This window comes from Heteronotia binoei, chromosome 4 (assembly GCF_032191835.1).
Source record: "Heteronotia binoei isolate CCM8104 ecotype False Entrance Well chromosome 4, APGP_CSIRO_Hbin_v1, whole genome shotgun sequence".
NCBI classification, from domain to species: domain Eukaryota; kingdom Metazoa; phylum Chordata; class Lepidosauria; order Squamata; family Gekkonidae; genus Heteronotia; species Heteronotia binoei.
This window is the reverse complement of record NC_083226.1, coordinates 116226717-116241105: the sequence shown is the minus strand read 5'-3', so window position 1 is coordinate 116241105 and position 14389 is coordinate 116226717.

The window sequence follows — 14389 nt, the reverse complement described above, 5'->3', positions numbered from 1 at the left end:
CGCCATGGCAACCCTGAGTGGAATGATGAGCCACATTGCAGAGTTTGACCCCGCCAAGCCTGAAAGGTGGGAGACCTATGCAGAGCAGGTCGACTGCTACTTATGGGCGAACGTGATCATGGAAGACAGTCGGAAGCGAGCCATGCTCCTGAGTGTCTGCAGGGATGCCACATTCGAGATTGCCAAAGGTCTCTCGGCCCCCATGAAGGTCACCGCAAAAACATATAAGGAGGTAGTCAAACTCCTGTCCAGGCATTTCTCACCCCAGCTATCCATCATCGCCCGCTGATTCCTGTTCCACAAGAGAGATCAAGGGGTGGGAGAGATGGCTGCCGTCCACCTGGCCGCTCTCCACCAAATCGAGGGAAACTGCAGCTTCGACAAGCTAGAGAAAGCCCTGAGGGATCGATTTGTCTGGGGCCTCCGGGACAAAAGGCTACAGCAAAAGCTTTTCGCAAAGGATGAGCTGACCCTCCAACTCGCCTTCAATGAAGCCACCGCTTTTGAGAGAGCTGCCAAGGCTCACTCCAGCCCTCAAGCGGAAGCTGTCCACCAGGAGGTGACCCCGAAGAGGAAGAGGCACACCAGCTCTGCCGCCAACCAGGAAACGGGCCGAAATCCTTCACCCGGCCACGAGCTACAGAGAGGCCCACCAGCACAAAGTGCGCCAGTTGTGGAGACTCACACGAGCGATGTAACTGATCCTTTCGCAACATGGACTGTAGGAACTGCGGAAAAGTGGGCCACATCGCGCACATGCAGGTCCAAGACCAACCGCAGGCGCCAGTCCATTCACCACAACTCGATTGATGCTCACATTGACCGCATCGACCAGCATCCAGGTAATTAATCTGCCCCTAGCCACCCCGGATGTCAAGGTGTCAGTCCAAATCGAGGGTGCTCCCTGCCTAATGGAGCTGGACTCAGGATCCTCCATCTCCATAATCTCGGAGAAGTCCCTAAGAAAACTCTGCCACCAAGGCCAGCCCCAGGTGTGGCCTGATTTCATACTGCGAGACTTCCAGAAAAACCCCGTATGGATTTTGGGATGGGCCACTGTGAGGGTAGAGTTCAAGGACTTTAAGGGTACACTGGACATACTCGTGGTCAAGCGCCAACTCACCACACTACTGGGGCTGGCCTGGTTTAGACCATACAAATAGTAGGGGTGCGGCAGATACAAATGCACAATTTTGAAAATGTGTGCCGGGAATTCCCAGAGGTATTTGATGAGTCCCTGGGGTGCTATAAGGGGCCTCCCATCACCTTACAGCTCAACCTCCACGTGAGACCAATAAGGCTGAAGGCCAGGCAAGTTCCATTCACTCTAAAACCAAAAATAGAAGCAGAGCTAGACCATCTCGCGGCCCAGGGAGTGCTACAGCCGGTACCCTACGCGGCATGGGAGACCCCCATAGTCACTCCAGTGAAGCCAAATGGGGATGTGCGTATATGCGCAGACTATAAATGCACAATAAATAAAGCACTCCAGGACAACCCATACCCTGTCCCAGTGGTCAGCCACATCCTCGCATCCTTAGCAGGCTCTAAGGTTTTTGGAAAGCTGGACCTGGCCCAAGCTTACCAGCAGCTCCCAGTGGATGCTGAGACAGTTGAGACTCAAACAATTGTGACACACAGGGGAGCTTTCAGGGTGCGGCAATTGCAATTTGGGGTTAGTATTGCTCCTGGAATCTTTCAGAGCATAATGGACTTCCTCCTTAAAGGGATTCCCGGAGTACCTTTTTTCGATGAAGTTTTGATTGCTGCCCCAGACGCCAAGGAGTTCAGCTGCCGTCTGTGAGAGGTACTCTGCTGCTTTCAGACAGCGGGACTTAAGGTGAAGCGGGAGAAATGCTCTCTCGGGGTTCGCAGTGGATGCCACGGGAATACACCTGACGGCAGACAAGACCAGGGCAATAGTCCATGCCCCGGCCCCCAAGTGCAAGGTGGAGCTACAAAGTTTCTTGGGAATCTTGAACTTTTATCATTCCTTCTTGCCCCACAAAGCTTCCTTCGCAGAACCCCTACATAGGCTCCTCGATAAACATGCTCCGTGGGTCTGGGGGGAAAAGCAGGCTGCCACTTTTCAGGCAGTCAAGGACATCCTGGTTTCCAATGCGGTGCTCCACCATTTTGATGAGTCCCTTCCAGTGATTCTAGCCTGCGACACATCCCCGTACGGGGTGGGTGCCATCCTGGGGCACCAACTTCCGGATGGGAGGGAAGTCCCTGTGGCCTATTACTCTTTGACCCTGACCCCTGTGGAGCGAAACTATGCCCAAATAGACAAAGAGGCATTGGCAATCGTGGCGGGCATGTACAAATTCAACGACTACCTCTATAGCAGGTGTTTCACGATGGCCACAGACCACAAGCCGCTGCTGGACCTCCTCGCCCCAGGCCACCAGACACCACAAATCCTGTCACAGCGCATCCTGAGGTGGAATCAGTTCCTCAACTCGTACACGCATAAGCTAGTCCACCGCCCCGGTAAAGCACGTGATGCTACTGGAGACTCTACCGGAGAGGCTTCTCCACACTGTCGAGGTAGCTCGGGCCATGGGCAAAGACTGCATCCTTGCACGCGTTTTCGACTGTGTGGGAAGGGGGTGGCCCACGGGCAAACTGGACGCTGATTTCAGGGCATTTGCATCCCGCCGGGAAGAACTGTCCATACACAAGGGGTGCATTCTCTGGGGTAGCAGGGTGGTGGTCCCCCCCCCCCACTTTGGAAGCAAGTGCTCGAAGCCTTGCATGAGACACACCCGGGGATAGTGTGTATGAAGGTCCTGGCACGTAGTTATGTATGGTGGCCGGGGATGGACAAAGAGATAGAGGGGTGGGTTAGAAGGTGCCTACCCTGCCAAGAGTCCCGACCAGATCTGCCCAGCGCCCCCATCCACCGCTGGGAGTCCAATCGTGTGCTGTGGTCCCGGCTACACCTAGACTTTGCGGGGGCATACCAGGGCCAAATATTCTTTATCCTGGTGGATGCCTACACAAAGTGGTTGGAGGTGATTCCCATAGTTTCAACCTCCGCCGTGGTCAGAGCCCTATGGAGAGTCTTTTGCATCCACGGGATCCCTGAGACCTTAGTCACGGACAACGGGACTGCTTTTACCTCCCGGGACTTCCAGGAGTTCCTGAATAGGTACCTCATCCAGCACATATGGTCAGCTCCCTTCCATCCAGCCACCAACGGCCAAGCAGAGTGCATGGTGCGCACCACAAAGGAGGCCCTGGGTCGCATAGTACAGGGGGATTGGGACCACCACCTGGCAGCCTTCCTATTTGGGAACCGAATCACCCCCAACCCAGTCACTGGTTTAAGCCCAGAAGAGTTGCTCATGGGGAGGAAGTTAACCACTAGGCTAGATAGGTTGCATCCAGTCTGGGCCCCGGACCTCTGCAGCTCCCCCGAGATAAGAGAAGCCACTAGAGAGTTCTTTCCAGGGGATCCAGTCTACGCAAAGAACTTTGCAAGTGGGCGAGAGTGGTTACCAGCCCGGGTGCTGCAAGTCACCGGGTCCCGCTCTTACAAGGTCTCGTCAGAGGGGGGGGCAGATCCTTAGGAGGCACATTGATCAGCTGTGCCGCTGCACCTTGCCAAAAGAACAGGCAGAGACTGGGGGAGCAGGTAACAGGGTAATAGCGGTAGCACGACCAGAAGCCACCCAGCCAGTGCCGGCCACGCTGGCTCTGTGGCTGGAAGAGCCTTGGAGCGGCTGGAGCAACCTCTCCCCTGTGGGGGTGCAAGGAGAGGCCCTGGAGCAGTTGCAGGCACCAGACAGCACTCTTCTGGCCTCACCCCACAACGAGGAACCAGGGGCCTTTGCAGCCACAGCAGCAGCTCCAGTTCCCCAGATAAAACCCAGGAGGTCAAGTAGGGAACGAAGGGCACCGGTTACTTGAAAGACTACGTTTCTTGAACTGGGGGTGGGGGAGGAGTGTTGTGTCTTGCAATTCGGTCCCTGAATTCACAACACAGCGCGTGTGCATCCATGCAGAGGTGACCAGTGGGAGACCACAGTTCACCGGATGTAAGGACGTAAATATGAAGGACACCTATGAAGATCTGTGGCGGGATGTTTAATTGGCCAGGATTGGACCTGGCCAGGTAAGAGGGTTGTTCCGGGAGATGTATATAATCGGGGACGCGGCCCCGCCATGTTCTCTTTGTGATGTACTTGCTAATAAACCATGTTGCCTTTTACAAGTCTCGTAACTCAGTACATTACACAGAGGCAAGAGCTAAAGGGAAGGAATTAAAGGGTCGTTGGTCTCTTTGCTCATAGCCTGTGGTTCGCCATTTGTGGCCCTGAATAAACTGGCCCAGTTGATCCATAATCTGCCCAGGATATAGTTTACATTACTTTCTTGTCTGACTAAACAGCACTTGTGTAAACTGCTTTGGGTCCTCATTGAAGACAAAAGTGAGGTACAAAAGACTAAAAAAGTCTGAGACCATTAGGGGAGGCTGGGATATAAATGTAATAAGACAAACAAACTGACTGACTGACTGACTTTCAAGTGAATCTTTCAACAGTTTTTTGTCTCTTTCAAAAACACTTTAAGGGTCTGTGGGAACAGGCCTGTACTATAACAAAGGTATGAATTAATCACTTGTCCCTTTCCACTGTTGTTTGAAGAAAAACATTCAAGAAAACAGTAAAAATTCATCCTTGCAAGGCTAACACAGAGAGGCCTACACAAGCTGACCAGAAGACCAGAGAAACTAAGGAAAGGTCCCCTGTGCAAACAGCAGTCGTTTCCGGCTCTGGGGTGATGTTGCTTTCACAATGTTTTCATGGCAGACTTTTTTTACGGGATGGTTTGCCATTGACAAGCACAACCACGTTTAACTTTAAAAGGGGTAAATTCTCTGAGCTGAGGAGGCATGTGAAGAGGAAACTGAAAGGAAAGGTCAATACAGTCAAAACCCTTGGGGAAGCTTGGAGGCTATTTAAAACTACAATCCTAGAAGTTTGCGGTGCAAACGGAAACGCAAAAGCGCCGGGACTTTCCGGCTCTTCTGGGTGCTCCGTGGCAATTAGTGTGAAATCCGCGCAGATCCTGCGCGGTGAAGAGGGTCGTCGCTGCTGATTAAGGTGAGTGCGAAAACGACCATGGAGTAAAAGGACAGGTCCTCTTGTGGATCAAAATCTGGCTAATTAATACAAAGCAGAGAGTGAGTATAAATGGGCAGTCTTCGCAGTGGATGACGGTAAGCAGTGGAGTGCCGCTGGGCTCAGTACTGGGTCCCATGTAGGGATGTGCTTTTGGTTTGGCCGAACCGTATTTACAGCCGAATCACCACTGATTCGGCTGTATACGGAATAGGCTGCAGCCGATCCCCATAGGCGCCCATTATACGGCATCCGAATACGGCTCGCCGTATACTTACGAATGGCTATTCGGAAGTATACGGATGTCAATTCAAAAGGCGGGAAAGTAGCTTCTGCAGCCTCAAAGGAGCTGCTTGCCTACTTTCCCGCCTTTAGTTGCTTTTTTCCGCCTCTCCCATAGCCTCCCTGGGATCAGGGAGGGGGAAGAGGAGCCCCAGCAGCCAATCCAAAGCATGCATTTGGAGAGCCGGTTTGGTGTAGTGGTTAAGTGTGCGGACTCTTATCTGGGAGAACCTGGTTTGATTCCCCACTCCTCCACTTCCACCTGCTGGAATGGCCTTGGGTCAGCCATAGCTCTGGCAGAGGTTGTCTTTGAAAGGGCAGCTGCTGTGAGAGCCCTCTCCAGCCCCACCCACCTCACAGGGTGTCTGTTGTGGGGGAGGAAGGTAGAGGAGATTGTGAGCCGCTCTGAGACTCTTCGGAGTGGAGGGCGAGATATAAATCCAAAATCTTCTTCTTCTTCTTCTTTGCAGGGCTTTTTAAGGAGTCTTCCTTCCTGGCTGGACTCCTCCATTGCTGCTGTGTGTGAGAGATTGTGCTGCTGCTGGCTGGCCCTTGGCTTCAGCTGCTGCCTGCTGCTCTCTCACTCAGCCTTACCAGACTTCCCTGGACTAGAGAAGACAAGGTAAGACAATCTTGGGGTTCTTGTTTTTATTTATTGTTGGTGAAAGGACTTTTTAAGACTTAGAGTCCCTTTACTTATCCAGATTTGGGTGGTGGTGGTGGGATAGCTTATTTGGGGTTAGGGGTTTCTGCTTGGGGAGGGGGCCTGGGGGGGGTTGTCAATTTGCCCATATCTTAATTTAGTGAGAGGACTTTTAAAAGTGCAGTGTCCTTTTACTTCTCCTGATTTGGGTGGCTTGGATTTCTGGGGGTTAGGGTGAAGGGGTTTTTTGGAGGGGAGGGGTTGGCAAAGTTCCTGTATTGTTAAAAGTTTATTTTTTTACTGTTTTAAAAGTATTCAGTGTTTGATTTGTTGCTGCTGTGTTGTGCTGCTGCTGTTACTCTTCTCTTCGGGTTCTTGGGGGGGGGGTGCTGTTTGGCCTAATTTCCATTGTTTAAAAGGCCACTTTTGTCCCCCTTTTCCTGGTTCTGGTTTTAGGGGGGAGAGTGTTGTTGACTGATTTGGCCTGAGCTTTCTTATTGGTGAAAAGGCCATTTTTTAACACTTGAGTTGCTTGGCCTTTTCTCCTGTTGTCCCTTTTCTTGGTTTGGGGGTGGGGGTGGGGGTGTTGTTGACTTATTTGGCCTGAGCTTTCTTGTTGGTGAAAAGGCCACTTTTTTAACACTTGGCCTTTTGTGATTCTGCTGGTATTGTTTTGGGTTTTTTTTAATTGCCTCTGGTTGGTGTGGGGGTTGGCGAGGGTGTGTGTGGGCTGGGTCACTTTCTTGCTTTTATAGAGTAGATTGTATGTTCTGTGGCAGGGAAGCTGGCACCTGGGTGAGAGACCTAGAACCAGCAGGCTTGTTGTGGTTGGCCAGCTCTCCCCGTGTTGTTTGGGGCAGGGCTGGAGAGCTGGCATCTGTAGATTGTGTGTTCTGTGGCAGGGAAGCTGGCACCTGGGGGAGAGACCCAGAACCAGCAGGCTTGTTGTGGTTGGCCAGCTCTCCCCGTGTTGTTTGGGGCAGGGCTGGAGAGCTGGCATCTGTAGATGGTGTGTTCTGTGGCAGGGAAGCTGGCACCTGGGGGAGAGACCCAGAACCAGCAGGCTTGTTGTGGTTGGCCAGCTATCCCCGTGTTGTTTGGGGCAAGGCTGGAGAGCTGGCATCTGGGTTTGCTGCAGCCAGGTCTGCAGAGCAGACCTTGAGCAGATTGTGTTTTGTGTGGCAGTGACGTTGGCAACGGGGTTTATATTGCTTCCAGGCCTGCAGGGTTCATAGAGTAGATAGAGGGATGTAGTGCATTTGGGTCCTATAGAGATTCTCTGATGTGGTTAGGTTTGGCTTTGGGTGCCTCAGGAATTGGACCCCCTGGTCCAATTTTTTTTGGCCTTGTGGGTTTTGTGTGGGACAGTGCCCTGAAGCTGCACAGCAGTTTGGGGGGCTCTCCTCAAAACCCCCTGTTCCCCAGAGCCACTTTTCCCACGACAATTACAGTGAGGAAGTGGCTAATTGGGCTTTCCCCATCATTGTTGGCAATCGGCCTTTTGGGGAGCCCAAAGACAGGGACCCCCTGGCCCAATCTTTTTGGGACTTGGGGGGGTTGGAGGGGAGAGTCCCCTGCAGGTCCCCTGCAAATTTGGGGGCTCTCCCTCAAATCCCCTGCCCCCCAGTAGCCTCTAATTATGCCCTATGTTGCCATTGATTTCAATGGCCAATAGGGTATAATGATGGAATAGGGGCACCCTCTTTGGCTGCCCCTGGAATGGGATCCCCTGGCCCAATCTTTTTGGGACTTGGAGGGGTTTGAGGGGAGCGTCCCCTGCAGGTCCCCTGCAAATTTGGGGGCTCTCCCTCAAACCCCCTCCATGCGGCTTCAAACGTACCCTATTTGCCATTGATTTCAATAGCCCATAGGGTATAATAGGGCCGTATATTCGGTAATAGCCGCGCATCTACCGTATATGCGGCTATTCCGAATGCGGTATTCAGGAGTATACGGGGATTCTGAATTCCCCCCCCCCCCATATACTTCCGAATCCGTGTAAAACCGATTTTTTTTTTTTTTTGCACATCCCTAGTCCCATGCTCTTTAACTTGTTCATAAATGATTTGGAGTTGGGAGTAAGCAGTGAAGTGGCCAGGTTTGCAAATGACACTAAATTGTTCAGGGTGGTGAGAACCAGAGAGGATTGTGAGGCACTCCAATAAGATCTGTTGAGGCTGGGTGAGTGGGCATCAATGTGGCAGATGAGGTTCAATGTGGTCAAGTGCAAAGTAATGTACATTGGGGCCAAGAATTCCAGCTACAAATACAAGTTAATGGGGTGTGAACTGGCAGAGACTGACCAAGAGAGAGATCTTGGGGTCATGGTAGAGAATTCACTGAAAATGTCAAGACAGTGTGCGATTGCAATAAAAAAGGTCAATGCCATGCTGGGAAGTATTAGGAAGGGAATTGAAAACAAATCAGCCACTATCATAATGCGCTTATATAAATTGATGGTGCGGTCTCATTTGGAATACTCATAAGAACATAGGAGAAGCCATGTTGGATCAGGCCAATGGCCCATCAAGTCCAACACTCTGTGTCACACAGTGGCAAAAATTTTTATATACACACATACACTGTGGCTAATAGCCACTGATGGACCTGTGCTCCATATTTTTATCTAAACCCTTCTTGAAGGTGGCTATACTTGTGGCCGCCACCACCTCCTGTGGCAGTGAATTCCACATGTTAATCACCCTTTGGGTGAAGAAGTACTTCCTTTTATCCGTTTTAACCTGTCTGCTCAGCAATTTCATCGAATGCCCACGAGTTCTTGTATTGTGAGAAAGGGAGAAAAGTACTTCTTTCTCTACTTTCTCCATCCCATGCATTATCTTGTAAACCTCTATCATGTCACCCCGCAGTCGACGTTTCTCCAAGCTAAAGAGTCCCAAGCATTTCAACCTTTCTTCATAGGGAAAGTGCTCCAGCCCTTTAATCATTCTAGTTGCCCTTCTCTGGACTTTCTCCAATGCTATAATATCCTTTTTGAGGTGCGGCGACCAGAACTGCACACAGTACTCCAAATGAGACCGCACCATCGATTTATACAGGGGCATTATGATACTGGCTGATTTGTTTTCAATTCCCTTCCTAATAATTCCCAGCATGGCGTTGGCCTTTTTTATTGCAAACGCACACTGTCTTGACATTTTCAGTGAGTTATCTACCACGACCCCAAGATCTCTCTCTTGGTCAGTCTCTGCCAGTTCACACCCCATCAACTTGTATTTGTAGCTGGGATTCTTGGCCCCAATGTGCATTACTTTGCACTTGGCCACATTAAACCGTATCTGCCACGTTGACGCCCACTCACCCAGCCTCAACAGATCCCTTTGGAGTTCCTCACAATCCTCTCTGGTTCTCACCACCCTGAACAATTTAGTGTCATCCGCAAACTTGGCCACTTCACTGCTCACTCCCAACTCTAAATCATTTACGAACAAGTTAAAGAGCATGGGACCCAGTACCGAGCCCTTGGGCACCCCACTGCTTACCGTCCTCCACTGCGAAGACTGCCCATTTATACTCACTCTCTGCTTCCTATTACTCAGCCAGTTTTTGATCCACAAGAGGACCTGTCCTTTTACTCCATGACTCTCAAGCTTTCTAAGGAGCCTTTGATGAGGAACTTTATCAAAAGCTTTCTGGAAGTCAAGGTAAACAACATCTATTGGGTCTCCTTTGTCCACATGTTTGTTCACCCCCTCAAAGAAATGTAACAGGTTAGTGAGGCAAGATCTTCCCTTGCAGAACCCATGCTGAGTCTTCCTCAATAACCCGTGTTCATCAATGTGCCTACTCATTCTGTCCTTGATAATGGTTTCTACCAACTTTCCCGGTATTGAAGTCAGACTGACTGGCCTGTAATTTCCCAGGTCTCCTCTGGAACCTTTTTTAAAGATGGGGGTGACATTTGCTACCTTCCAGTCCTCAGGAACGGAGGCAGATTTCAATGAAAGATTACAGATTTTTGTTAGAAGGTCCACAAGTTCAACTTTGAGTTCTTTCAGAACTCTCGGATGTATGCCATCCGGACCCGGTGACTTATTAGTTTTTAATTTGTCTATCAGTTGTAGGACCTCCTCTTTTGTCACCTCAATCTGACTCAGGTCTTTCAATACCCCTTCCAAAATTAGTGGTTCTGGGGCGGGCAAAAAGTTCTCATCTTTCACAGTGAAGACGGAGGCAAAAAAATTCATTTAGCTTCTCAGCCATTTCCCTATCCTCCTTCAGTAATCCTTTTACCCCATGGTCATCCAAGGGCCCCACTGCTTCCCTGGCTGGTTTCCTACTTCTAATATATTTGAAGAAAGTTTTATTGTTGGTCTTTATGTTTTTTGCAATATGCTCCTCATAGTCCCTTTTTGCCTGCCTGATCACAGTCTTGCATTTGATTTGCCACAGCCTGTGTTCCCTTTTACTAATCTCACTTGGACTGGTTTTCCACCGCTTAAAGGAGTCCTTCTTACCTTTTACAGCTTCCATTACTTTGTTTGTTAACCACGCAGGCCTTTTCTTATGCCTGTTTGTGCCTTTCCTTACTTGTGGTATGTATTTTATCTGAGCTTCTAGGATTATAGTTTTAAATAGCATCCAAGCTTCCCCAAGGGTTTTGACCGTATGTACCTTTCCTTTCAGTTTCCTCCTCACATGCCTCCTCATCTCAGTGTATTTACCCCTTTTAAAGTTAAATGTGGTTGTGGCGGTCTTTTTGGACAACTCCCTATTTATACAAACGGTGAAATCAATAACATTATGGTCACTGCTCCCAAGCGGCACGATCACTTTTACATCTCTCACCAAGTCTTGGACATTACTTAGGACCAAATCCAGGATCGCCCCACCCCTGGTAGGTTCTGAGACCATCTGCTCCATAGCACAGTCATTGAGAGCATCAAGAAACTCAATTTCTTTCTCTTGACCAGAATACATATTGACCCAATCAATCTGCGGGTAGTTAAAATCACCTATTACAACACAGTTTTTACGTTTAGCTGCTATCTTTAAGCCTTCCATCATATTATAATCGTCCTCTCTCTTTTGATTTGGTGGGCGATAACAAACTCCCATAGTTAAATTTCCTTTTGGGCCCTCTATTTCAACCCAAAGCATTTCTAAAAGTGAATCTAATTCTCTGATCTCAGTCTTACTGGACCGTATATCCTCTCTGACATACAGAGCCACCCCACCTCCAACCCTTCCCTCCCTATCCTTCCGATATAGCTTATATCCAGGAATCACCGTGTCCCACTGATTCTCCTCATTCCACCAAGTTTCTGAAATTCCCACAATGTCTATGTTTTCTCCCAACACTAAACATTCCAATTCACCAATTTTACTTCGAACACTTCTAGCATTTGCATACAAACATCTATAATTTCCCAGGCGAGCTAGGCCCGCCACCTTCCTCCTGCCGCCTTGAGACTCTGGCAGACAGTCCATATTGTTTGTCACCTTCACAGTGGACAACTCTGGTCCGTTACCCGGTAGAAAAATAGCAGCTAACCCTTCATCTCTTTGAGACTCTGTACAATTCTGGTCACCGCACCTCAAAAAGGATATTATAGCATTGGAAAAAGTCCAGAAAAGGGCAGCTAGAATGATTAAAGGGCTGGAACACTTTCCCTGTGAAGAAAGGTTAAAACACTTGGGGCTCTTTAGCTTGGAGAAACGTCGACTGCGGGGTGACATGATAGAGGTTTACAAGATTATGCATGGGATGGAGAAAGTAGAGAAAGAAGTACTTTTCTCCCTTTCTCACAATACAAGAACTCGTGGGCATTTGATGAAATTGCTGAGCAGTCGGGTTAAAACAGATAAAAGGAAGTACTTCTTCACCCAAAGGGTGATTAACATGTGGAATTCACTGCCACAGGAGGTGGTAGCGGCTACAAGCATAGCCAGCTTCAAGAGAGGATTGGATAAAAATATGGAGCACAGGTCCATCAGTGGCTATTAGCCACAGTGTGTGTATATATATATATGTATATGTATATATATAATTTTTTTGGCCACTGTGTGACACAGAGTGTTGGATTGGATGGGCCATTGGCCTGATCCAACATGGCTAATCTTATGTTCCCAGTCATCTAACTAACTAAAGGCAACCTAAAATATTGGTTCTTCAGGAATGGGTGGGTATCTAGGTAGAGACAGTGCTAGCAGATCTAACAGATCTGGAAGAACAGTTGTAAGTAGACAGATGATACTATACAACTTGGGGGAGAGGTATTATTAGGGATGCTGTTAAAGTGATGCACACATTATGTCAGCAAATTTGGAAAACACAACAGTGGCCACAGAATTGGAAAAGGTTTATATTCCAATCCCAAAGAGGGTAATGCCAAAGAATGTTCAAACTATCGCACCATTGCACTCATTTCACATGCCAGCAAGGTCATGTTAAAGATCCTACAAGCTAGCCTTCAGCAATATGTAGATCAGGAACTACCAGAAGTTCAAGCTGGGTTTCAGAGAGGTAGAGGAACTAGAGATCAAATTGCCAACATTTGATGGATTGTGGAAAAAGCACAGGAGTGCCAAAAAAATCTATTTCTGCTTCATTGACTACGCTGAAGCCTTTGATTGTGAGAATCACAACAAACTGTGGCAAGTCCTTAAAGAGATGGGAGTACCAGACCACCTCACATGTCTCCTGAGAAACCTGTATAAGGGTCAAGAAGCAACGGTCAGAACAGTATATGGAACAACTGATTAGTTTAGAGTAAGAAAAGGGGATTGACAAGGATGTATATTGTCACCCTGCTTATTTAATTTATGTGCAGAGTACATCATGCGGAATGCTGGCCTGGATGAAGCAGAAGCCGGAATTAAGATTGCCAGGCAAAACATCAACAACTTCAGATATGCAGATGACACCACTCTAATGGCAGAAAGTAAGGAGGACCTAAAGAACCTCTTGTTGAGGGCAAAAGAGGAGAGCACAGAAGTAGGTTTGACTCAACATTAAAAAAAAAACTAAGATCATGGCATGCAGCCCCATCACACCTTGGCAAATAGAAGGGTAAGACATAGAAGTAGTGGCAGACTTCACATTTCTGGGATCCAAGATCACTGCAGATGGTGACTGTAGCCATGAAATTAAAAGACGTTTGCTCCTTGGGAGGACAGCTATTGCGAACCTAGGCAGTATAATAAAAAGTAGAGACATCACCCTGCCAACAAAGTCAAAGTGATGGTATTCCCAGTAGTAACATATGGCTGTGAGAGTTGGACCATAAGGAAGGCTGAGCACAGAAGAATAGATGCTTTTGAGCTATGGTGCTGGAGAAGAATCTTGAGAGTCCCTTGGACTGCAAGAAGATCAAATCAGTCAATCCTAAGGGAAATGAACCCAGACTGTTCCCTGGAAGGTCAGATGCTGAAGCTGAAGCTCAAATACTTTGGCCACCAAATGAGAAGGGAGCACTCAATGGAGAAGATCCTGATGCTGGGAAAGACAAGGCAAAAGAAGAAGGGGATGGCTGGACAGTGTTACTGATGTAACTAATAAATTTGAGCAGATTTCGGAGGATGGTAGAAGACTATGGAGCACAGGTCCATCAGTGGCTATTAGCCACAGTGTATGGAGCACAGGTCCATCAGTGGCTATTAGCCACAGTGTATGTGTGTATATAACATTTTTTGCCACTGTGTGACACAGAGTGTTGGACTTGATGGGCCGTTGGCCTGATCCAACATGGCTTCTCTTATGTTCTTATGTTCTTAAGACAGGAGGGCCTGCCGTGACTTTGTCCATGGGGTCACAAAGAGTTGGACTCAACTGTGCGAACGAACAACAACATTATTAGGGAGAAGGTTTATCTTCCTAACCTCGAGGAGATTCCTTAGTTGTCATCAGGCTACTTATTAGCACAGTCTTACTGGTGGGTGTGTAGAAAACTAATACCTCTAGAATCCCCTGAAGAATGATCAGCTGGCATATCAGCAACATTTCAGTTGTACTTTTCTGGTTCTAATGCAAGAGCATCTAAGGGACAGTGTCAGCTTTAAGGAGTCTTCTGAAAGTTGCTTCCAGTTTCTGTTCACAATGCAAAATATGTGGCAGTCCCAGTCCCAAAGACACCAAACAACAGAACAGAATAGGTGAATGAATCAAACAAACACAGTCTGGTGCCAGTTATAATAGGTATTAAACCCTCTATAAAGGATCCAGAAAGTCAAATCTCTGTTGTAAATGAAGTAAGGATGAAAAGGGAAAGTATGCCAAGAAAAACAGCAGGGCTCTAGGTAATTCTAAACAGAGCTACACCTTCTATGCTCATTGATATTCTGCCTGGGATGGCACTATGAAAAGCTTTGGCTA